Here is a 24,570-nt window from a genome sequence, read left to right as displayed (position 1 = left end):
ACTTATAGGATTCCTTCCCCTTCCTATAAGAATTAAAACACTTCTTGTCTTTAATTCTTCTAAGGTTGGCTTTTTTTTTTGTGCTCCCTCTATTTTGTTATGATTCCTAGGTTTTACTTTACAAATTTACAAATTTAAGTTACTGCCACTGATTTTTTTCTCTTTGAAACAAAACATAAAGATCAAAGTCCATATATATATATATATATATATATACATATACTTAAAATAAATGCTTTCATGTCTTCCTCAAGGATATTTTATGTTTTGCTGTCTTGTTATAGAGTCCTCATTATTCCTTTAGGAGTTTCACATTTATATGTTCCTCCTAGCTGGTTATTCATTAGTTTCATCTTTTTAAGACAAGCATTAATGTTTGTTTTTAGTAAGAGTCACATTCCATTGTCAAACATAAGTGTAATTTGAGCGATTAGCATTTTCATCAAAGAAAGCACTTAAATTTGATCTAATTTAAAATTAACACACAATGGTTAGAGAAGTCTTAAGATGTTGTTTGGTCCAAGAGTCTCAAGAACACACTTAAATTTAATCTCCATGTTCATATTAAGTTTTGTCAGTTTTTAGCAATTGTACTTCCTTCCTATGTATTGAGAAGTGTTGTCTCTAAGTGAGACCAGTTCTTAAAAGAAAATAGATATTTAGGTAGGATCCTAAATCTTGACTCTAGGATTTAATAGTTTTATTAACATTTCTGGAATTTGAAATTGAAAATCCAGTATTCTAAATTCTAAAACTTCAGTCTAGGTTAAGATAATTTTTATAAATTATCTCTCTTACAATGTGACTTTATTAGAACTCTTTTTCATGTTCATTATGATCAACTGGCATAATGGAGTCCTTTTCATTACTGAATTATCAAGACGTTTCTATCTATATTCTTGTTATAGGTTGCACCAGCAAGAGAATCCTGGTTCCCAAGGTGACTGCTGCAGGCTGTCTTGAGTCATAGCTTTCTTCTGAGTTTCCGATTTTAAGTACCTGAAATGATGTGAAGATAGTTGTTCTGTTGGTCAGGTGGGTGCCTTGCATTATGCTGAGATTTTTCCTATCTAGGAAGGAGACACAAAGAAGCATGCAAAGGCACAAAGCCTTCTGGGGTAGCACTGGAGGACTGTCTCAATATGGAAGAGCCACACTTGATGGGATCTGCCCATGGTATTATGTTGACAGCAGACCTTGGGACAAACTGTCACAAAGGGCACTAATTTCCTCACTGCGGAGAGGAACCTGGATGGGATCAACCACATGCACAGTATTGGTGATCAGGGCAGTGGGGCACTAGAGAAAAAGAATTAGCCAGGCTGACAGTATGAACTCATACACAGAATAATTTTGTACTCCTATTGTCTTTTTATATCTGTGATATTACCCAGGTATTTTGGTATTATTTTCCTTAGGCTGTTACGATTGCATGAATCTCAGTAATATACCTCTGCTTTCTCTCATACCACAGCTGCTTCCAGATATTGGTCATGGGTCACCAGAAGATGATGTAGCAGTAAGTTTCCCATCAGCTCTCTGTGGTGTGTGTTTCCTTTTAAAGAAACATCATCCCAAATGGTTTACTTAAACTGACATGTTGCAAAAGTCTCTCATGTCCAAATCTTAGTGACATTCTTCTATATAAACTGTATTACAATGATACACAGTCATACTGTCATAGTTTAGGAGTAGTATTCCCCAATTTAGTACTTGCACTAAAAAAAAACCTCTGCAAGGCACATCCCTCTCTCCTTCGATGGGAAACTAAAAAGGCAGAACAATTTACTGGAAACAGCAATGAGATAAGAAAATGAACAGTAAGAGTAACAATATTAATAACAAAAGTATATGAAATGGAGAGTAATTCGACCCCAGGCGACAATGAACAACGGCAGATGGCTTCCCCTCTCATGGGGACCCGAAGCCACACTCTTCTTCTCAGCAGTCAGAGTCCCTTCCAGCCCTGACCATGATGTGAGATGGTGCCAAATAACAGAGTCTGGCCATGCTCCCCTCACAACTACTGTAAAAAAATTAACCCTGTCCTGGCCAAAACTAGGACATATAACTTGGATATAATTGGTCTACTTGTATTTTAATTTAGAGAAAAAATAAGTTTCAGGGGACAATAGAACAAAATTAATAGAACACAAGCCATTCATATTTTGATCTCAAATTTCATGCCTGATGAATGTTTTTCCATTATTATTTAAGAGGCTTTCATCAGTGTGCAAGTTTCGAGCTGGCTTCCTGCCAAGTCCCCGAAACTCGACAACAAGGACCTGCCTCCCAGAGAGGGAAAAGAAAAAAAAAAAACCAAGCAGCCAAAGCTATAGCAAATATATATATATATATATATATATTACATATGAGACAGATACACAAAAGGAGAATACCACACACAGAAGGGGGGGGGGGGGGGGGGGGGAAGGGGAAGGGAGAAGGACAAAAAGGGGCAAGGACCGAACAAGCCAACCAGCCGACCGAAGGCAAACTAGCAAAAATCTCACCACTTCCCTTCGAACAGGCAGGATGGCTAGACACGGCCCAAGGCTCTCCCCTCACGCGTGGCAGATAACAGCAGTCACTGTAGGCCTCAGCTCCAGATAAACCAGACCAAAACAGGGACCCGCCGTTCTCGAACCTCGCCGGAGAGGAAGAGAGCGAGATGCCTCCCGCTAGCCTTATTTATACCTCAAGTTACGTAAAGGAATAGCATGGAATACTTCCGTGATCACTTTTCTAGTTCCTTCCTGGTTACAAGTTGGTCTCCAGGAAGGCCTAGAGTGAAACCACCACAATCAGAAATTTCAATGCAACATTTGTTTCAAGTACCTTAGAGAATAATTTTGCAAAAACAGTGAAGGAACAGATTGCTGCATAAATAGTGACATTTTCATGAAATACAATCCGGAAGAAAATGTAATATATTTATGTACATATTGGATATATGGGTTGTCACTTGAATATGAAGCTTCTTTGTGTTTTTCTTGGGCTGCCTCACTCACTGTGTTGTAAAGACACAGTAAATAAGTTTGTTTATGCCATATCTTCTCACTGTTAAAGATTTGCAATTCTTTTGGAAACAAAAGTGCTATTCTTTTTTAACTTGTTATATTTTGCGTAATTTCATGATGAAAAAAACTATAGATGAGATTCATTTTCAAAATAACCCTCTCTCTCCATGTACCAAAAAATAAGCTCCTGAAAATAATACTTTCAGAAGCAGCTGCTTATCCTTGCTGCCAGTGAAGTCGTTAGGAGTTTCATTATTGATTTTGGTAGGAAAATATTTAGACCAACGTTTAAAGTTTTTGAAAATATCAACCATCTTTCTTCAAATTATTAATATATAAGAAATAAATATTTAAATAGTGGCATATAGATAAAGAAAAATCCATTTTCTTTACAGCTGTGTTGTATCTTTCCTTTGACTCTCAGGAATCAAATCACCAAAGCCTAGTAGATCTCTCTTCTATTCCTTTTCTTCACAAGTGTTATTTCTGATAATTATTTTCCCTGACTTCTTCTGATCTGTTACTGAAGGTTTTTAATGGAGACAATGTTAAATAGATAATTGGAAAATCTATTGTGTATTTATAGTGAAAAACACTTTTCTTCTTCTTCTTGACATACACTTAACCTCAAGAAAATAATACTTAGCTTTCCACTCACTTAAATAGTGTACATGATGTACAGAAAATGATTGATTGGGTTATCAGAGTTCCTGTCTCAGGAATACTGTATGCTTTCCATGCATAATACCCTGGTTATAACCATAGAGTATACAATGGTAACATTCTGAAGTGCATTTTTAACTTTGCCATCTTTGTATATATGTTTTGTAATACTGCTTAGTGGAGATCCAGAGAGGGGAAGAAGGAAATAACTAAAAACATGAAAAAGGTGGAGCAAGCAGCAAAATAAATTAAGCCATGATTAGATTCCTGCCAAGGAGATAGCTGTTGATACTGCCATTTGACAGTGGTGACATAAAATTCTTCTTCCACTAAATTGAATAAAGGTTTTGCTGTTTATCAAAAAGGGTTAATACTTCACCCAAATATTCCATATTCCCTGTTAAACCAAGAACGGAATCATTCCATAGGTATGAACAAATGAAATTAGAGGCGCATAGCTGGTTACAACAGAAAAAATGTCCCTGTATTTTCTGGTGATGCTTTCATTCCCAGTTATTACAGCATAACTGAATGATCTTAATTTGAGTATAGATCCTGTAGACCAAAACATTAAATGTGTCACAAGCCTGTACAGCCCCTCTTACTGCTCCTACCACCCTACCAAGATCATGCTCCGCTTTAGCAGAGGTGCATAACAGATCCTGGACAGCAGAATAAACCTCTGATTGTCTCAATGAGCTCCCCTTTCTTTCCAGTTGTGTATGATATTCACACAAATAATGATTTACATTTCAGACCCTTTTTATACTCACAAGGAACTTAAAAAAAAAACCAAAAAACCAACCCCCAGTGTAACTATGGATCAGGCCATCAGTTTATTGCCATCGGCATTGGACTTGATGATCCTTGTAGGCCCCTTCCAACTCAGCATATTCTGGGCCTTTTAATGTCAAATTCCTGTACCTATGAGACAACCTCTCCATTTACTTAAAACACAGTTCTCACTGTGTTCTGTTTTCTGATGATCTAATCATAACCTAGCTTAGAAAAACTCTTCAAACCAGTTCTTTCTTTGATTACATCTTTGTCGGTGTGTATCAACCCACTTATTTGCACAGCTTTGTTTTCCTTGCCATCTCTTCCCATACTCCTACATCCCCTCAGGATTTGGCCCTACTCTATGTAGCTGAGGTCTGATGGTTCACCTTGGAACAATTCTTGATTATGAAGCAATATCAGTGTCAAAATCCAGGTTCCTGGGGTGCAGGGTAGTGCTTGTAAGTGGTAATATACCGATTATTTAGCTGTCTCCTCTTACCTCCCTCCACCTTGGAGCGGAATATCTTTTTAGTCAAATACATTCTTAGTGAGTTTTATTTTGGTGTGGGAAGCATACTTAGCTCTGGTAATTTATTAGCAGCTTTCAGCAAATTCAAATATCAGATGGTTGAAGTTATGTTATTCAAAGGCTGTGGATTTAAAAAATGCTGTACAATCCACCAACCTCTGACATGAAAACAAAACTAATGAAACTTTAACAGTCCTGCTGAAGTCAGTGGTCCCTACTAAGGAAGTGATTCACCTCTAGAGGTTTTAAGAGGTATGAGTGTTTTATGAAAGTAGGCCACACAGCTTTTAATAAAATGTTCCTACACAGTATTCCTATAGCATGTGGTTATAGTATAAAAATGTTAACAAGATGATCACTCTCAACAATGGATGTGGATAAATACAGCTGCCACATGGCAATAATAGGACAATATCCTCCCAAAAAACCATTTTTTTGAATTTGAAATAAATTTTTTTCATTCTTCTCATTTTTTAGCTCCCAAGAAGATATTTTGTGGATAATGACACTTTTATGATTTGTTGGGTTGAATATCAAAGGGCTCTACCCATCACACGCTAAGTGTGCGTAGCAGCAGCAGAATACCATTCCTCACCTTCCCACTTCATTTAAGTAGATTTTTAGTACAGTGCTAAGAAGCAACCTTAATTTTATCTGTGGCTGAATTGCTACCAGCAGTGATAGTGACAGGTCACCAGCAAAACTTCTCCACAGTGTTCACTGACAAGACAGGAAATACCCATAGTGCTTGAAAACTGTTTTCTGTTTTTCTTCGTGCAGCATGCATGAGGAGCAACTTCCCAGTTTGCAAGTGAAGAAAGTGAGGCAACTTAAGCAATTTAAAAAGAAAATATCTGGTTTTTGATTCCCAGCCTTATGTTTTTCCTAGAGCACAGCCCTTCCACCTTTGATCACCTGCCTCAAGTATAGCCTTTTTCCATTAAGCAAATACTGATTTTGTTGTCTTGCTTGAAAGCAGACTACAAATTAACATGGCTGTTTTTTTTGTTACTTCATTTTTTGTAAGTCACTTGAGAATAGTATTTATTAATTAACTGCTGTTGCTCATCCAATGGGCAATCACAAGCTTTTTTTCCCATGGTATGTGTTAAGCAGCAGCTATTGAGAACGCTCCTCTGTGACAGTGTCAGGCTTTCCCTTTAGCTGTTAAATATCATGCAGACAATCCAGTCGCAACACTTAAACCAGATTATATGATTTAGAAGAAACAGGACAGGGGCACTTGAAATTCTTGTTATTTACTTTATAAGGATCTGACTCCTTATTAAATTTATTTTAAAAACTTATTTATTAAATTATTAAATTTATTTTAAAAACTTATTAAAATTAGTCATTTATATTATGGTGGTGACGACAGCATACTACTTATTTTTGAACATAGATGAGAAGATACAATTCTGTCAGAAAAAAACCCAGACTTCTAAATCAACACAGGATCTCATTTGAATTGTCTAACCCTTGAAGTAGCTGAGATTAATAAGAGATAGGGACGATCAAAGGGTTATAGAAAAAGTTGCAAGTGAACTGCCATGATAAGAGTTGGTGGTGGCAGGTACAGCACACTGGGATTTTGGAGGTTTACTAGTACATCTAGCATTAGTTCTGAAGGATCAATATACAGATCTCTGTCAAGCAATACATAACATGTTAGTTCAGAGTTTAATCATAAGGGGAACAAAATTACTAGAGTAATAAACTTAACTATTATTTCCTAAGGCATCCTCTGTGAGAAAATTTTATTGAAATTGCAGAAAGGAAAAGTCATGGAAGCTGACTGCTATCCTCTCACTAGTGACTATTATATAATTAGATATTACATGTGTATTTTATATATATATGTAGTGACTACTACAGCGACTAATGACTTTTAGCGACTGCCACAGAGTCACTAATGTAGGAAGAGAATTGTCTCACTGTTTATACCTCATTTTCCCCATCAATGAAACAGATATAATGAAAAGTACAGATTGTTGTGAAGTATTTTGATATCTAGTGATGAAAAGTCCTAAAAACTTGAGGCTCAATCCAAAGCCCTTTGAAGACCTCAGAAATCCCTCGATTCAGCTATCTTAATTTGCATTTGCCTTTTCCTGCAAGTCACCCACTAGTCTCCCAAAATTTGGAAATGTACCACCCAATGCATTTCTCAAAGATGGAAGAATATATTCTCAAGTCATCATGATCATTATCTTTGAGTATTCAGTTTGAATTTAGAAAACAGGAGTGCAATATATGCATTTGGAATGTTTGTAATATTTTACAAGATCAAGGTGAAAACTTAGAACACGGAGAAGTAAAAACCCCAGCATGTTTTCCTGACACCAAAGAACGAACTCTGACAGAAACAAGCTCTTTTTTTTTTTTAATCTTTCTTTTCTGAAGTTAGATGAAAAAGATCAGGAGATACTATATCTCATTAGAAGTAAATACAGTCTGTGGGAATCCATACTAAATTTACTGGGTTGTATCCTCTAAGAAGGTATTCGGCACCAAAGGGCAGATAGTTACATTAAAAAAAAAAAGGGTGAAAGTATTTAAAAGTTGGTGTTTCATTTTTTTCAATGTAATAAATGAAATGGCACAGTCTTTTCAAGAAAATTTTAAATCTTTCAGTGTGATAGGTAAGGTGAGAGAAGGTTGTAGGACAAATGGCAGTTTTGCTCATTATTCAACAAAGCTCATAGCAAATGAAATGTGTGCTGTAAGAACACACTTTGTTTTCTTTTTTTTTTTAATGGAGACTAAGCAGCTTCTTTTTTCTAGAAGAGAGATATTATCTCTATGAAGAAAACATTTTTCCTAATCAATATTTTTTTAACCTCTGTGTTATTGCTTCCTCAAATATATTTTTTTTTCTTCATGATTGGTCTATGTACTTTAATGAAAAGTCTGCAGAACAGACACATTCTATTGTTCACATTAAAGCTTCCAAAGGTTATTAACTGTGATAGGGCATTACTTGTCTCCAGTACATTTTTCTATGATGTATCACGTTCTTAGGATGTATGTGTGTGTATATATATAATTGGGAGTGGAAAGAATTAGCTGTTGGCAAAGCAGAAACATCTGAACTCTGGTTAAAGTCAAAGATCCAGAAAATGCATGTTCTCTTCTTGCTATGCCATATGTTCCCTGCATCTTGTATATGCCACTTGGCTTCTTCATGCTTCAGCTCAGGTACCTGTTAAATGGTATTAATATCATAGGGACATTTATGTATCTTTCTTGACCACTTCAGAAGCCTGGTGATTACTGGAAACTTTTAAATTTATTTTTATTAAACTTCATGTGAGGTAAAAATAATTTAAGTCTTCCATTTTCTTTTTTTTCTCCATTTTTAGAATAGATAATATGCAAATAATTTTAAAAGTGATTTATATAAACCCTTATCCCAGCTAGTCATTCTCCAGAAACCTTTTTCTTCTGCTGTATTGTTAAATTCTCAGGAGTCCAAAACTCCGTTTTGCTTCCATCAGGACTTTGACTGTTAGAGAACTGTTGGAATTAGCTGAATGCTATTTCTTTTGGAGACCAGATCTAATACTAGTCAATGGGTCTGAATGTATACCTTCTAACCAGATGTAGACCGTACATCAAAATAGAGCCTTAGATGTTTTATTTTTTCTTGAGCTCTGGCCAGAACAGGATGATGAACACTGTGTTTGAAACTGCTGATGCTATTGAAAAAGCGCACAATAAAATCTCTCTTGATTACCAAGCTGAAAGCAAGATTTTATAATAAATGGCAAATCATGATCACTTGCTTTTCTATGTCTGTCACTGATCTTATCTGGAGAAACTTGGACAACTGTTGCCTGATTATTGGGCTCAATTCCAGTATGCTTGTAAAATTTCAGTGTTCCCTCATCCTGCTCCCACATTATCAAAGTTCTCTGTGAACTTTACCTCTCAATCCTCTTGCAAGGTGCACTCTGTCCTACGTGAGTTTGGGTGCACAATTTTAATTGAGCCTATAACACTCATCTAAAAACAGATAGAAGCCCAGTCCCCATCTCACTCATAAACATTTTTAAATAAGAGTCATGTCCTTAACTGTACTGAACTCACTTATAATTACTAATCAAGATGAATCCAGAAAACTGATTGTAGTACAGTGAAGATGAATAAATAAGTGGGAATACATGATACAGTAGCATGATAAATCATGAGACTGGACTTGATCCTAGATGTCTTTTTCTAATATATCTGTTATTTTTCTCCCATTTAATTTTTTTTTAATTTATTTTATTGATTTGGGGACTTTTCCAAAGTGAATAATCTTGCTTTAAAATATTCACATAAATGATATAAGGATACTCTTTTTGTGAAGTCTGAGTTGACAGGGGGAGGTGGCTGACATAGCAGTGAAGAATGTGACATTTCAACTTTATATCTAAACTCTTGTACAAGTTGAGGCTGTTCAGACTACGAGCTAACCCTCTCTATTTCAAATTCTTGTTTCAGAATTATTTGTATTTAAAATTTTGGCGCTTTTTCTTATGTTCGAGAACGTGATCCGGTGCTGTTAAAAGTACTACATTCTCATCAATTTCAACCGATGTTGCATCAGAACAAAAGAGAACAACATGCTCAGTGGATTAATTTTTCTCTCTACAGATCCTTAAGGTTACTTAATTTTTTAGAGCTTGAATAAATCATCAGGGAGGAAGAAAGTATCTCTAGTGTTAATGTCAGGGGCAGAATAACTTCATTAGCTAAATGTACAGTATCATTCTTCATGGTGTGTTGAACACTTCATGGGATTCAGCAAAGGAAAACTGGTAATGACAGATCTTGTTTTATAAATATATAATTAAATCTGTAGTAGAATGCATTCTTCCAGGCTAGTAAATGGATGACAAAGCATTTCATATAGGTATCAACAGCTGTCTTAGTGAACCTTATCCTCCTAAACTTTACAAAATCAGTAACAATTCTAGAATTCTTCATATCATGCCTTTCATGTCACATGCCAGATTCGCTTCTCTGCAATACAGACGACACATATTACATACATCATGGTTAATGGCTCAAAAATTAGGTTTCTGATCTGGTAACACACATGCTTCAGGAAATGCAAATGGAAGGCACTTAGCATTAGGAAGGTTAAGGCTTCCAGGGCACTGTACAGCACTACCCTAACAAGCCCTGTTTTTTAATTATGTGGTACACACCCTTCCACTTGTACTGCATCTGCTGAACACACATGCTTATGTTAGATAGGTGGGCACAGGTTCCATTACAGCCATGGTCATGATGATTAACAAATAACTTAAAGGTTACTTTTTTCTGTTTTTCTGCTTCATCCTTCTTACTGCTATTTCTAGTATCAAACTGATCACAACATTGCATCATAAACACCAGTATGATCCTTTCAAAGTTTTATACAAAAGCACAAAATCATGTCTGCCAGTGAACTAATACCTAAAATACGAGGTTATTGAGATTAGCATCTGTTTTCTTCTAAGACCTTTCTTCCAAGCAAACAATGCATACAGTGTCTTCAAGGTCAAGTTCAATAGCAGGAAATCTCTAGATGACAGAAGTGTATAGGATAACTGATACAGACACATGCTGGAGAATCAGAATCTACAATGAGTGAACATCCACCTGCAGCTTTTCCCTTTGAAGCGTCAATATAGGACCACAGGAAGATTCTGTTGTTTCAGTTTCTCAGGAATTATAGGCTGTTTCTGTGTCTTGGTGGTACATTAACCAGAGACTGAGCAATGCAGATGCATATGAAGAATCTCCTTCCGACATACTGAGCTTTCAAGATACATTGCCACCTCACTGAGTTGGGCCTCATAGGGAGATATACTTGTGGCTTTTCTAAACTTAGATATTTTCTGAAATAGATGTTATGGAGTAGCTATTCCAAAAGTCTCTATATCAATATTCTTTTTTCCCCAGAAGAAAATTGTATATGCAAAGGCAGTTGAGGAGAGGGGATAGGGGAGCTCACTAGCCCAAGAAAATATTTGTGCTATAGCCAAATATTTTTTAGTAATTATGTTCTGGTTTAAACATCCACAGAATATGTAGGCAAATCCACAGTTTAATAGAGCTTCCAAAAGTGTTCATCTACCTTGCTCAGAGATGAAGGCAGAAAACTCCTCCATCTCCTGGCTGTCTGGAGCACTCAGTCTGCCTCCTTCTCAAGCTTTTGACACTTCAGACCCCTTCCCTCCACCAGCTTCTAAGTCAGGTCTGATAAATGCAGCACAGACTATGCTCCAGAGTAACATACAACAGATGTATATCCTGGAACACATCCTGGTGATGCAAAAGTCTGGGAGGGTTTGTGCTTTGGTGATCAAGGACTGAAATCTCTGCCCTATTTCTATATCATGCTGTAGTACTATTTTTCTACTTGTTAGTCAAGTAAGACTGGCAAGATGGGTCTTTCTTTTGGGTCTGATCTAAAGTCCATTGAAGTCAATAGAAATAATTCCTATGAAGTTTCACTCTAACTAAGGTTTTACCTCATTAGATTTTTAACCTAAGTAAAACAACCCTGAAAACAATTAAATTATAATTAATTTTCTACCTTTGTGTCACTCCCTTCTGCTCTTCTTCCACTCAAAAAATCCCCAATGCAATGGGATGAGGTAGATTTTGAGAATTAAATTTTAGAATTGCATTCTTTACTCCACCATTGCAATTTAAGCTTCCATGCATAGAAGTGCATAGAAAGACACTTTTAGAATGTATGTCTCATTTGTTAATTTATTTTAAAAACTTTTCTGATGCTGTATCGCTTTGGTCTTGATATTTTAGATCAGAAAGAAGGAACAGCTCTGCAGCAATACTGACTAGCACAGTCTCACTAGAGTAACATTGTAATGCAGGTGAATTATGAAAACAGATGGTAGCTAATGGCAATTGAACTAAAATAACACCATTATTAATTTAGAGGCATTTCTGTAGGAGTCTACTCATAGATCTCAGCAATTTATAGATAGATTTTTAAACCGAGGACTCTGTTTTGCTGTTCAGTCACAACAAAACCAGAGCACAGTCCTGGCAACTGTAGGCAGCAATCTGTGCTCCATCTGTTGTGCCCTACATCAAGCCAGCTCTGCTGCTTTTGTCAGCAGGTGAGATGATGACACTGTACGTTGAATAAAGTATGCTTTGCTGGAACACAAGCCCTTACCACACTGCTCAGGAAGCAGAAGGACTGTAGGGAAATACTGTTCCTGTAAGCCAGAGAAATGCTTTCTCTTCTTTTCAAAAGAGCAAGAGATCCATATTCTTTGCCTGATAATTTCTCAGCAAGCTTCATGAAACATAGGAATAAGGAAACCACATATGACTGAAAAGATTACACTGGTGAGTTGGGTGGCTAGCTGGGCCCATTGATCTGAACTACTATGGGATGTTGAACTTCTACTGACTTCAGCTTTAGGCTATATCTGTCTAGATGGTGATATACTCAAAATCCATGAAAAAATGCTGAAATATTAGCTTTAGTAGCCTGATGCCAGGTACAAGATTCAAGCGTTGGAACAGGCTGCTCACCATCCCTGGAGATATTTTAAAAATATGACACTTTGGCTCTTAGAGACATGCCTTTGTGGTGAACTTGTCAGTGAGAGGTTAACAGTTGGACTCAATGATCTTTAAGGTCTTTTCCAACCTAAATGGTTCAATCTCTGGACTTGCATTGCTCTGAGAATTCAAGGTCATGTTTGAAACAATGGAAGGTCTTAAGCCTCTGTATCTGTAAACATAGCTTTATTGCAGGAATGTCAATTATGACACTGCTTTGTACATGATAAACAAGCAAAGAAGCAGAAACAGAAAAGCAAAAATTCTCATCCTTAAATGAAAAGTGATTAAATGAAATTCACTATTATATTATGGAAGCAACCTTGGTAGTCATTAAAACTAAGACACTTCTGGAATTAAAACATGGTTATTGTTCACAGGACAGAAAAGATCATGATTCATTTTCTGAAGTGGCAATAGAAACTTTTTTAACTATTTGCAGTTTGACTTCAGACATTATTCTATAATTCTTTTTTCCCTTGGAATGCTCAGTACTAAATGCAGAACTGGAGCAGTGCTGATAATAGTGTTTTCTGCAACTTCTAACCAGATTATAGAATGTGTAAAAAACTAAAAAAAAATCTGAATCTTGCTGTTAAGCTGCTACAGAGATAAGAAGCAATTATATGAGACAGTTGTTCTGTCTGTAGAAAGAGATTATTTAAATTTTTCTTCTGCCATTTACCTCTTTACTTGGTAAAAATAATTACTATGTCTTACAAGCATAGAAACTTGTTACTTATAGACTGAGAAAAAATAATCACTTAAACCTAAAAAAATGTACAATAAACAAATGCATTAAAATAGATTTTACACTCGGTAAAGTTAAAATCTTGCAATTGAAAATCAATATATTTCACTAATGCTGGTAATAATTAAAAAACAAAAGATCTGATGTTTTCACTATAAGGCTTTTGTAATTTTAATTTCCTTACTGCTTCTTGGTTTTGAATTGTTACTTTTTCTGACTTTTTTCTAATGCTTAAATACTGCAAAAAAGGCAGCAATATAAATTCAAGGAACATATTATTTTACTGTCCTTGCTCTGTTGTGCTTTTGTATTAGCAAAATCTTTGACAAGCAGCTGGGATTAGACTTTTAACTGGTTCAACACTGACTGTGATCACAAATCCCACCTTTCAGTTCAGGTGTCTTGAACAGTAACCAGACTGCATAGCTGCGATTTACAGAAACATTAGACAAGATCATCTGTGCAGTCTCTTTCTTTATTTACTATGATATCAAATGTTGGGATGTTTTATTTTAAATGTCCCGTAAAATAGTTAGAAGGTGGACCACAGCTTGTTATTGCTTAAGTGATGCCAATGCTGTCTTCTGTGTCTTCCAAAGCAATAAATTACAGAAACAAAAAAAAAGCACAGGTCACCCCCTTTGGCATTTTTCTTAACTAGAGAAGTTTATTTCTACCTCAGGAGACTTACAAGTGTTTGAAAATCAGTTATTAGCAGCCCGTCTTTCAGATGACTAATATTAGCAGTGCTGTCAACACAGGTTACAGAGCCTGTTACAGAAACAAGGACTGAATTCCTTTCCCTGCCCCTCAGCCAGCTTGTGAGTCCACCAGATCATTACAAGTTCTAAATGAACAGTTCTGTGCTGCTATTCAAACCCTGAATATCTATGTGTTTCTTGGCCTGTTATAAGATTGTTGGTATTCAAGGTACACAGTAATAGTGAGGATGGTTATATATAAGGATCTTCATGAACGTATCCTAGAGCAGACTTTCATAGAAGTTGCAAGCACTCAGTGAATTTGACAGCACTTACTTGAAGATCTGAAAGATGTGATGCAATATTTTATATAATCAGTCATTAGAAATATGTTTTATATTTTTTTCTAATGATGTTCTGCCTAACAGAATATATTTACTGTACTGGTAAGTCTGAAGCACGAACAAAACTGCAAGTCCCCAAGGTGTTCTGAAATCATGAACCAGTACTATAAGACTGGCTTAAATTAAAGAAATGATATGTACATATGATTATTTTCTCTCATTTTTTCAGGCCATATAGAACAATAAAGTCATATTTTCAAGTTTTCTCTTCACATACCAGTATTAAAAGTTTAAGTTTTTAGATGAAATCTGAGATTTCTCATGCAAATAAGAATCCCGGGAACTGGAATTTTGAAGGGAAAGCAATGATTGCAAGACTTCACAATTACATTTGTCTGTGGGCCATTCAGCCTTCCTGAAGAATATACTTCACATGAGATGTGTTTTCAGCAGTGGTTACTCCTGGTTGTTTAGCAAAGTAAAATAAAAAAAGGTAAATGTAAAATGATCCCCCTAGCTTCCTACAATGAAGAACTTGTTTAGGCTTTGCAACCACACACTGTGTTCCATACCCCTTATCTTATATCTTTGGCTTCTATAAAATTCTGTGGTAGCAACTTCTATAATTTAAATACATGCTCTTTTTAAAAGTAACACTTAGTGTTTGTACTAGTTACTTGATCATACCACTTGCTTTTGAACTCACCTTGTAATGAAGAGTTACCCACTACTCTTTGTTCAAGTTGTCACCATTATGCATGGTTTTGGTCTTGTCTTCTCAGTTTTGACTGGTCTAATTCCTGCTTTAGCTCATACCTCTGGAATCTGGTCCTTAAGAGTCCCTTACTTCAAGAAAGCATTAATGTTTATTGGTACTCAGTTGTATCGAACATAATTCCTCAAAAATCAATCATCCCAAAGGCACAGGCACTGTAACTTCAATCCCTTGTAAAGAACGTGATCAGTTGTAAAGGTATACTAGCCAGAAAACTGTATTTGTGCACCACAGTATTTTTGGGGGACTGGAAAGGGGCTGCAATTTCTTGCAGATAGATTCTGAAGTGACCCTATTTTGTTATTTTTATACTCCCTCTTTTCCTCATCCTCCAAAAATAGTTGGAAATAGTGTCAGCTACCGAGGTAGTAGAAAACATCAATAACTACTCGTCTCAGTGGCTTGTGACAGAGAACTTGGGAGCCACTTAGTCAATACCCTAATGGAGATGCCTGTTAAAAATACATTGTTATCTGGCTGGTAGATAAAGAAGATAAAAGAGGAATGTACAATGGAAAATGTTAGAGAAATCAAAATGCCTGAAAGAATACACAGGAACTGAGGCAATAGGGAAGAAACTGAAAATTTTCAGCAGACCCCAAGCAGTTAAAGACTTGAATGTCTGGCTGTGGTGCTGGTGCCACAATCCTTGCAATTTTTTTCTGTTTTCATACAGTGTACAAGTGAACTTATGATGGTGTTCTTCCTCTCATTCCCCTCTTTTTTTTTGGCTTTAAAAAATCATATAAAAATAGGAGAAAGAAACAGTTCATTCTGCTGGATTTTAACATGCCATTTTTATGGAGATCTACATTGTGGAGGCAGAGATAGCAGGGAGATGTTGTTACTGTTATACTAGTCAGGGTCACTAAAGTGTAAACAAATGTGTTTTCTCCTCATCAGACCTCAAAAGCTTGGAATATTATTTGGAGGAAATAATATAGGGGAAATAAACTCAATTTCTGTCCCAAATATCTACCATCGAGTTTCCAAGACTTAGGTCTTTTCATACCTTGCTGGTCCTCTTGTCCAAACTGGACCTACACAGATGTAAGACTTAGTAGACTCATTACTCTCTACACAGAAGCTCAGAAAGAAACCAAGTGATCTTCTTAAGATAATCATCTATTAGCTCTGAAACTTAGACATTCTCTCTCAGCCTCCAATCTTTCATATTATATTGCCAATGACTGCTGTTGCCCCTTTTCTTCCTGTCCAACTACCATTCCTTCAATTGTTCAATTGTCCATCTTGTATTTCTTTGCCTTCCTGTTTTTTACATACCATTCTTCCAAAAGTTTCTCTTTAATTTTTCCTTCTCCCTCCCCTCAGTTTCCTATTCCCCACTTGCCTTCCAAAATTCCTTAATTTAAAGATTCTCTAAAGAAACTTTAAATGAGATATGTTATAAACTAAATAAAATTTCTGGAGATAGATCCAATAAATTCTCACAGCTGCCTCGGTTTAATTTGGCTGAATGTCTTTCCTTTTTTCCACTGTTTAAGTAATGAGCAATCTGGATCTGAAGTTCAGTCTCAGAAGCTGAGTCTCATAATGAAGTGATATAATGAGGCCAAAGTTCAAAATGGTGTACAGTCCTGATCAAAATGATGTTAAAATTTGAGATCCTTGTTTTCAATGACTGACAGCAGACACCATTCTGCGTGGGTTTATTGTGTCTACGTACTAAGTACTGTGCTTCTTCAGTTCTGCATGAGGCTTCCACCACAACCAGGGGTCTGACTGGATCCAGTGTAATGTCAGCTATGTGGCAATGTAGTTACACCTCTGTAACTGCTGCCTTTACATTTAGGTACCTCATTTTTATTAGATGTGGTTGAAAGAGGGAACCTTTTGTCATGGGATTTATCTCATTTTTTTACTATTTCTTTTTTAGATGTTAAACTCTGAAAGTAAGAATTTGAGAGAAAATAAGAGAAAGTTGAGCAGTTCTTTGAGAACTTGAGTGAAGAATTAATGCACAGTTTTTCAGATCTTGCCACATGAGAAAGGTTTGAGGTCTTACCTATTTTAGGCAGTAACTGCAATAGTGGCCAGCAACTAAAAGCACACAAGAAATTAAGGAAAAATCCATTCAAGTGTACAATCTGGTTCATGCATGGTGCATAACATTTTAAAATTATTTTTATTTGTATTTTGTATTTTTTTCTAATTATGGGCACCTTTTCAGTTAATGAGCAAATGAAACTGCATGCAAAAAATTCTCCTTGTTCTAATTCTGCTGCTACAATGCACACTTTACAGCTATAGTTCTTAACTACAGCAAAACTGATACATGTTATTGTAGGAGTCTCTATTTGATTACCAAATCCCAGTCAGGCAGAGTCAGGTCACAAACCTCCAATGGACGGATATGTGTGAGTTTTTCAATCAAATCTGACAGAAATTAATTTGAGGCTAACATTTCCCTTTGAGAAGCCTTTTGTGTGTGCTTGTGCACAAAATACAAGCTTTTTTCTGCTGGAAAGTCTTAAAGAGCACCTTGATTTTAAGGGAATAATTTTTCCCTTGCTGAATAGTAATAGGATTTGATATTATATAGGACAAGATCTTTGAAACCTTGATTATCCCACTACAGAAAATACTTGCATGTAAACAGGTTAAAGCCATAACATACTTTTTTTCTGACTCTGAAGATATTTATATTTTGGCTTTATTCTGTTTCAGATATTCAATTTTATTTCTGTAGCATCAAATGCTAACATTATTCAGTTGCTGTTGTTTTCTTTGATGTCTCGATAACAGGTGCTTATTGGATTGGGCAAAACAGAGATAATGACACATGCAGGTGGGTGGGTGAAGCTTTGGGAATAGACAGATTACATAAGAGTGACATTCCATTGCCAGGGAAGTATCTAGATTCAAAATATAGGCTAGATCAAACAGACACACTGTACACTTGCTTTGGCATCCAGGTCTCTTTCTGTGCTGACCACCAGAGTTGTGAACTGCACTATCTCTGTCCCCTCTCAAGAGCAGGGATGATCCTCACTGGAAGGTTTTTCCATTTTAGCGAGATGAAAGGAGAGGACCATGACACTCTTCTTCTTGCTGCTACCCCCATCTTTTCCAATATGTTAAAAGAAGACCCCAACTTGGAGCATAGCAGAATTGCTATGTATGTGATAGCAAAGATTTGTGAGTCCCAGAAAAAATGTAATTTTAAGGACCAGAGAGATCATTTATCTTACATAAAGGTAAAGAGACAGTTTCCTTCACAAAGTGGAATACCTTGGGAAGGTAGTTGAAAGAGTGACTGTACTGGGTAAAAGGATCTGTACTCTTAAACAGGTGGGTCACACCTTTAATGTCATCCTGTCATGTATCACCTTCATGAAGTACTGCCTCAAAAGGAAAAGTTCTTATGCTCCGACAAGGTGAGCTTCGCTGGAGGCAGGAGACTGTGAGGGAAAACAGGGGTCTCCCATCACAGTCTCCCAGCTCCCATTAACCTGTTATCCATCAGAAAATTTAGTGGCTCTATGTTTTCTTACTGATTATTGTGAAACAGGCTAATGACACTGATCACTGATAGTTTGATGTGGCTAGATGCAGAGAAACACAGTAGCCCAAAGGCTAGCGCACTGATGACTCAGAGGCTGGTAGTGATGAACTCTAATGGATTCTGAATTTCTAGATTCTTTCCAGGTGCTTCTCACTTCTTCTACAATGTATGAAACAGAGAATAAGAATTTCCAAGCAGATCAATAAAAGAGCGGTATACAATGCTTTTAATGATGGTAGTGTATTTTTCCAGATGTTATTCTAAACACACTGACCATCATTTGCTGTGATCCACTGCAGGAAGCAGAAAGATACCAAGGTAAATCCCTCCTTTTTTTTTTTTTATTCAATCAGGCTTTGTGATGCTTGGGCCATATGAGTTTAACAGGGAGGAACTGAGGGAGGGCAGGTGCTGGTGAAGAGCGGGACTCTTAGCATGTCATACTGCTAAGGGAACAGACCTGCAAATGAGTGAGATAGCAGCCTCACTATGCAGAAGTGTGGCACAGGAGACAGTGTGCCTGAGAGCAGAGCTCTTGAATCCATCCACAGAGATTCCTGGAGGCTGAAGCTTGTGGCCTCTCTTTTCAGCTCTCCAAAGAACTCAACCAGAACTTAGGGAAGCTGTTATGTTAGATATTTTTAATGTGAGGAGTGGAAAGAGAATGGGAAAAGACATCCAAGAAACAATCTGCAAGGAATTTCAAGAAATAATTTTGCAAAATTTTAACGGCAAGTGTGTAAAATCTAGTCTTTAAAGGCTTATATACTTTTATCATGGCATCTTTAACAATCAGGAAGGTTTTCCTGAAATAAACAGAGAGGAGTCATAATGCTAGTGAAGAGAATCTATGCTTTTAAAGTTATCTGCTATCCTTGACCTGTGAGGAAACTTGTACTGATATTAAGGGCCACTGGAAAAACCGTAATTTTTAAAGGGACTACTGAGAGGTAGTTTAGGTTCTAAATGTTTGGAAAGAGAATGAATGTGTGATATTGTTATATCACATATATTTTATATTCTTATAAAACCTACTGATTATATATAATGGTAATTCTATGGTGTGAGTTCTTATCATTCTCCTTTCAGTGTTTTCATGTCAAGTACTGAAGCACTGTGCATTAAAATTGGCACAAGAAACTGATTGAAAATAAGAGTAGTGTATTTTTTGCCCAATCTGAAAAATCATAGTCTATAAACTGAAAGCAAAATAAAAATGAGAACTACTCTGAATTTTAGGATTCTTTCAATTTTTTTATTGATGTGGCTAGCAGTATCAACTGCTTATACTTTTTTGTCTCCACCCAAATACATCTATTGAGATCTTAGAACTCCATTTCTCAGAAATAGTTCTATTTTGTGTATAAAGCAGCTTAAGGGAATAAGTTTACAGAGCAAGGCCATAAAGGTCTTCCAGGAGTAAGAACATGTGAAGATAGAACTCATTAAAATCACAGCATGATATGACTTCTACCAGTCACACAAATAAATAATCTAGAAATGTATGGACTTTAGGCATGCTTTACTTTACCTTGAAAACTAATGTAGTTTAAGCATCCAGGGACACCATAGGCATTTGCTCCACTAAAGATGCTGAAAGCACTAAGCAAGGACAGGTCTGCACAAAACCATGCACATTTGATATGCAGATATAGCCTGTGGCATACAATATTAATAATAGTTCTCATTTTTACACTCTGTCCAACTTAATCCAGATCATTTGAAACTAAAAATGTTGATCCAAAATGCTTTGCACATGAATATGGGACTTAGTCTGCTTCTTTGTAGTCTCAGGAGAAGTAAGTCCACATAGCTTCATATACATTAAGAATGATTTTCTGATTTACCCTAGTTCAGGATTCTGTTGAAAATTACTTCCATTTACTCAATGCTCCGTTTTAAATGCTTTCTGTAGCTTCATGGATCATATGTTGATACAATGCACTTTCATCCTACTCCATTTTCTTCAGGCGTGGTTGGTTTTTGTCATCACTTCCCTCTTCTCAAATGCTTTTACCCGTTCATTGTCTAAATCCATCCATCCTTTAAAAATAACAGAGTGTTCTGCCCTAGCCAGAAGACTACACTCTCCACCTCTTTATTACTGGACTGCATTGTGCCGTTATCTCAGCTTGTTCACTTCATGGCTGCTGGCGCCTAATTTATTTGATGCGGTGAATCTCTCATTATAGGCTTATTAGCAACCATGTCAAGACAATGTGTAAAGTCCTCTTCTTTCAAGACTGATGAACACAAACAAGTAGAGAACAGAAACCATGAACAATCTTTATCATTTCACTGCCACATTAATACCTCTAACTCTAATTGACAGGGTAATTAAAGCCCAAAGATATCCCAAGAAAGCAGCCTGGGTAGCTGTGATCCTGCCATGTAAGTGACAGAGAACACATTCTGTGAAATAGGATCAAAATGGTTTCTCTGAGTTTTCTGTCACCAAAGTAGCTGTCCTGATGATTCGCATCCTATTAAGTGTGCTTTGAGCATGTCATAATCAATTAAAAATAGTTGTCCTTTTAGATAACCATTTTTGAATTTTGAAACTGGGAATAGCTTCCTTGGGACAAAGACTTCTAAGGGCCCTCCTCCATAGGACCCCTCTCATTCACTCACCTCTCACTTCTCAGATTTGTAACAGTTCAGGGTCAGGCCTCCATGGGAGATCTCTACAGCAGAGACACAATTTTATTTCTCTACTCTCTCCCAAGTCTCCTCCCATGTGTTTTTCCCAGAATTGGCACCTGTCTCTGCAGTTTCTCTGCAGTTGCTACCACATTGTTCCCACTTTTCATCCTGTTTCTAGCTCCTATTTTTTTATTAACCATCTCTTACATCACTTGTGTTGTCTGCTCTTCTGAGTTCCAACTGCAGGATCAGTGATTTTCCATTTCTGGACAGTGAAATCATAAGGCGACAGATGTATCAACTGAATGCTTATACTAGACTAGACAAGTTCAGCTGGAATGGATCTATGACTATCTAGTCCAGCTGCCTGCTCCATTCAGGGATGACCAAAAATTAAAGCATGGTGTTAAGGGCATTGTCCAAATGGCTCTTCAGCACGGACTGGCATGGAGGGGACCTCTCCAGGAAGACTGTTTCCAGGGTTTGACCACTCTCTTGGTAAAGAAATGTTTCCTAATGTCAAGTCCACTGGGCTTGATGGGATTCATCCCAGAATAGTGAAGGAGCTAGCAGATGTCACAGGAGGACCCCTTTCAATCATCTACAAAGGGTCTTGGGAGCCTGGGGAGATCCTCGCTGACTGGTAGATAGCCAACACTATTCTAGTTTACAAGAAGAGCTTGAAAGAAGATCCCAAAACTATAGACCTGTTATAAAAAATTTCAGAGAAGATCATATTGTCTGCTCATAAAAGATATTTAAAGAACAAATCATCAGGCACAGTCAACACGGATTCACAAAGGGAAAGTCCTGTTTAAATGATTTGGTATTCTTGGGCAATAAGGTCACCTGTATGGTGGATGAAGGGAAGGTGGTGGGTGTAGTTTTTCTGGATTTTATTAAGATTTTTGATACTGTCCAATGGTATCCATCTGGACGAGTCATCCAGCTGTAGGATGAGCTGGAACACAGTGCACTGAGTGAAGAACTGGCTGAAGGGCAGGGCTCAAAGTGTTGAAATGAACAGAGAAGTATCTGTCAGGTGACCAGTTACCAGTGGTGTTCCTCAGGGCTCAATTCTGCAGCCAGTTCTGTCAATCTTTTTATCAATGATCTGGAGGATGCAATTGAATCCATGGTTAGTAAGTTTGGTGATGATACTGAACTGGGAGGTGCTACTGACTCTCCTAGGGGACAAGAGGCCTTGCAGAGGATGGACTGGAGCTTTGGACAATCACCAATGGCATGAAAATGAACAATAACAAATGCTAGGTTGGGATGAAGTAATGTCAGTACTTGGGATGAAGTAATGTCAGTACTTGGGATGAAGTAATGTCAGTGTCTTGGTTTGAGACAATTTGGAGGGGCAGAGACCTAAGAGAGAAGTCTCCCTCAGATTCCATACCCCTGATTTCTCCAATAAAGAGAGAGAGATCAAATATGTTTGAATATAAGTGAAAAAATAAGTCTTTACCAAGAAGAAATGCTAATAAGAATACTGATAAAACTGGGTTAAATCAACCGATAAGGAGAAACTTTCCAAGCCCCACCCACTGGACCAAATTGAAACAGTGGCCGACCTCCCCCACTTGGAAAAAACAGGTGGCCACAGCACAGAGACAAGATGGCCACTCTTCTGAGTGGTTTGCCTCCCCCATGCTTGGAAAACCTGGCAGGAACAGTTGGAGAGTCAGCATCGGAATGAAGCTGTTGTGCTGGTACAGGCAGTCAGAGCAGGGCTGCAAATCCCCAGGTGACTGGAAGGACCTGCAAGACACCTGTTGGATCCAGTGATGAGACTTGATTGTTGCAATTTTGATGTTTGTTGGTTGAAGTGGTGGTTGCAATCCTGTCAAAGTGGCGGTCAAGTCCGGATCTGTCAAGGTGGTGGTGGAAGCCCTGAGTGGTAAGCAAATTCCCATGTGGTGAGGGAAGAAAACCCAGTGTTGAGTAAATTCCAAGTGTGGTCTTTTGTTGGGTTTAGTTTAGTTGGGAACAGCCCTGATACCTCCCCTGGGGTGGTAAATTCTTCACTGGATCACTGGGCATTTCAGAAGTCTTTGACACCTCCTAAGATGTTACAGCTGCCTGTTATGTCAGCACAGGTTGATCCATTATGGCCATCAGCAGAGATAAATATTTTTCAGGCCATGTGAGTGTGAATTGTCTTAGTGCTTCCCTCAGGGGAATTATCATAGCTAAGTCATTCCTGTAAGGACAAAGAAACACTTCTCTGCCTAGCAGAATTTTGCCTCTCTCCTTATCATGTTCAGCATCCAGCTTGTAGCCTGAGGTGGTGGGTGTGCACACCCTCAGCACTTGGGTGGTTACTTTGCACATGGTCAGCTTGCACCTTGGTTGTCTGAGTCATCAGCATTACAGTCTTTCACACTTGTGGATACATTCTTCTTCTAGGCTAATAGTACCATTCTTATCTCAAGTTCCAGTCACAGTCCAAATTAGCAGGCATATTTGTGGAAAAGAGAAGAGAAAAGGTGGGTACCAGAATTTTTGTGTAACCCAGGACAGCCAGACGTGAGTCTAAACTTGAAAGAAGTGGCTGGAGAGCAGCCTTGCAGAAAGGGGTGATAGTTGGTGGGTGGCTCAACAGGAGCCAGCAGTGTTTGCCCTGACAGCCAAGGGGGCAAACCACATCCTGGGGTGCATCAAACACAGCATCACCAGCCAGCCAAGAGAGGTGGTTGTCCCCCTGTACTTAGTGCTGGTGCAGTCTCACCTTGAGTAGTGTGTGCAGTTCTGGGCCCCATCATTTAAAAAGGATGTGACGGTGCTTGAACGTGTCCCGAGAAGGGCACCAGAGCTGGGGAAGGGGCTGGCAGGAATGGGCTCTGAGGAGAGGCTGAGGGTACTGGGTTTGTCTGGTTTGGACAGGAGGAAGGCTGAGGGGTAACCTCCCTGCTCCCTACAGCTTCCTGCGGAGGGGAACTGGAAAACTGCTGAGCTCTTCTCCCTGGTACCCAGTGCCAGGACACATGGGAATGGCTCAAAGCTGGCAGTCTGCGGCTTGGGCAGGGGCACTCTCTGCTGGGTTAAGAACTGGCTGGATGGCCAGGCACAGAGAGTGATGGTGAACGGTGCTGCATCCAGTTGGTGGCTGCACAGTAGTGGTGTCCCCCAGGGATCAATGTTAGGCCCAGTTCTATTTAATATTTTTTTTTGATGATCTGGATGAGGGGATTGAGTGTAGTATTAGCAAATTTGTGGATGACACCAAGCTGGGGAGGCATGTTGATCTGCTGGAA

General features: G+C 37.8%; 1 protein-coding gene across 3 annotated transcripts in view; it reads left to right on the top strand.

The window, feature by feature from the left end:
- The window catches only part of POU6F2 (POU class 6 homeobox 2), a 351,623-nt gene that overhangs the window by 5,037 nt on the left and 322,016 nt on the right, over positions 1-24,570 (top strand). The window contains exons 2-3 of one of the 3 annotated variants that reach the window (XM_051798730.1): positions 909-940; positions 1,475-1,519. The gene's annotated coding sequence lies outside the window, so the exon portion shown is untranslated. Of the gene's footprint in view, positions 1-908; positions 1,036-1,474; positions 1,520-12,217; positions 12,349-24,570 lie in introns of those variants that run through there. The other 2 variants (XM_051798729.1, XM_051798731.1) reach the window with 2 other exon arrangements.

The sequence above is a fragment of the Manacus candei genome, unplaced genomic scaffold, assembly GCF_025592945.1.
Source record: "Manacus candei isolate 608988 ecotype Guabito, Panama unplaced genomic scaffold, ASM2559294v1 h1tg000049l, whole genome shotgun sequence".
NCBI classification, from domain to species: Eukaryota; Metazoa; Chordata; class Aves; order Passeriformes; family Pipridae; genus Manacus; species Manacus candei.
The sequence above is the reverse complement of the archived record's forward strand: the minus strand, read 5'-3'. Positions and strand labels throughout refer to the sequence as shown.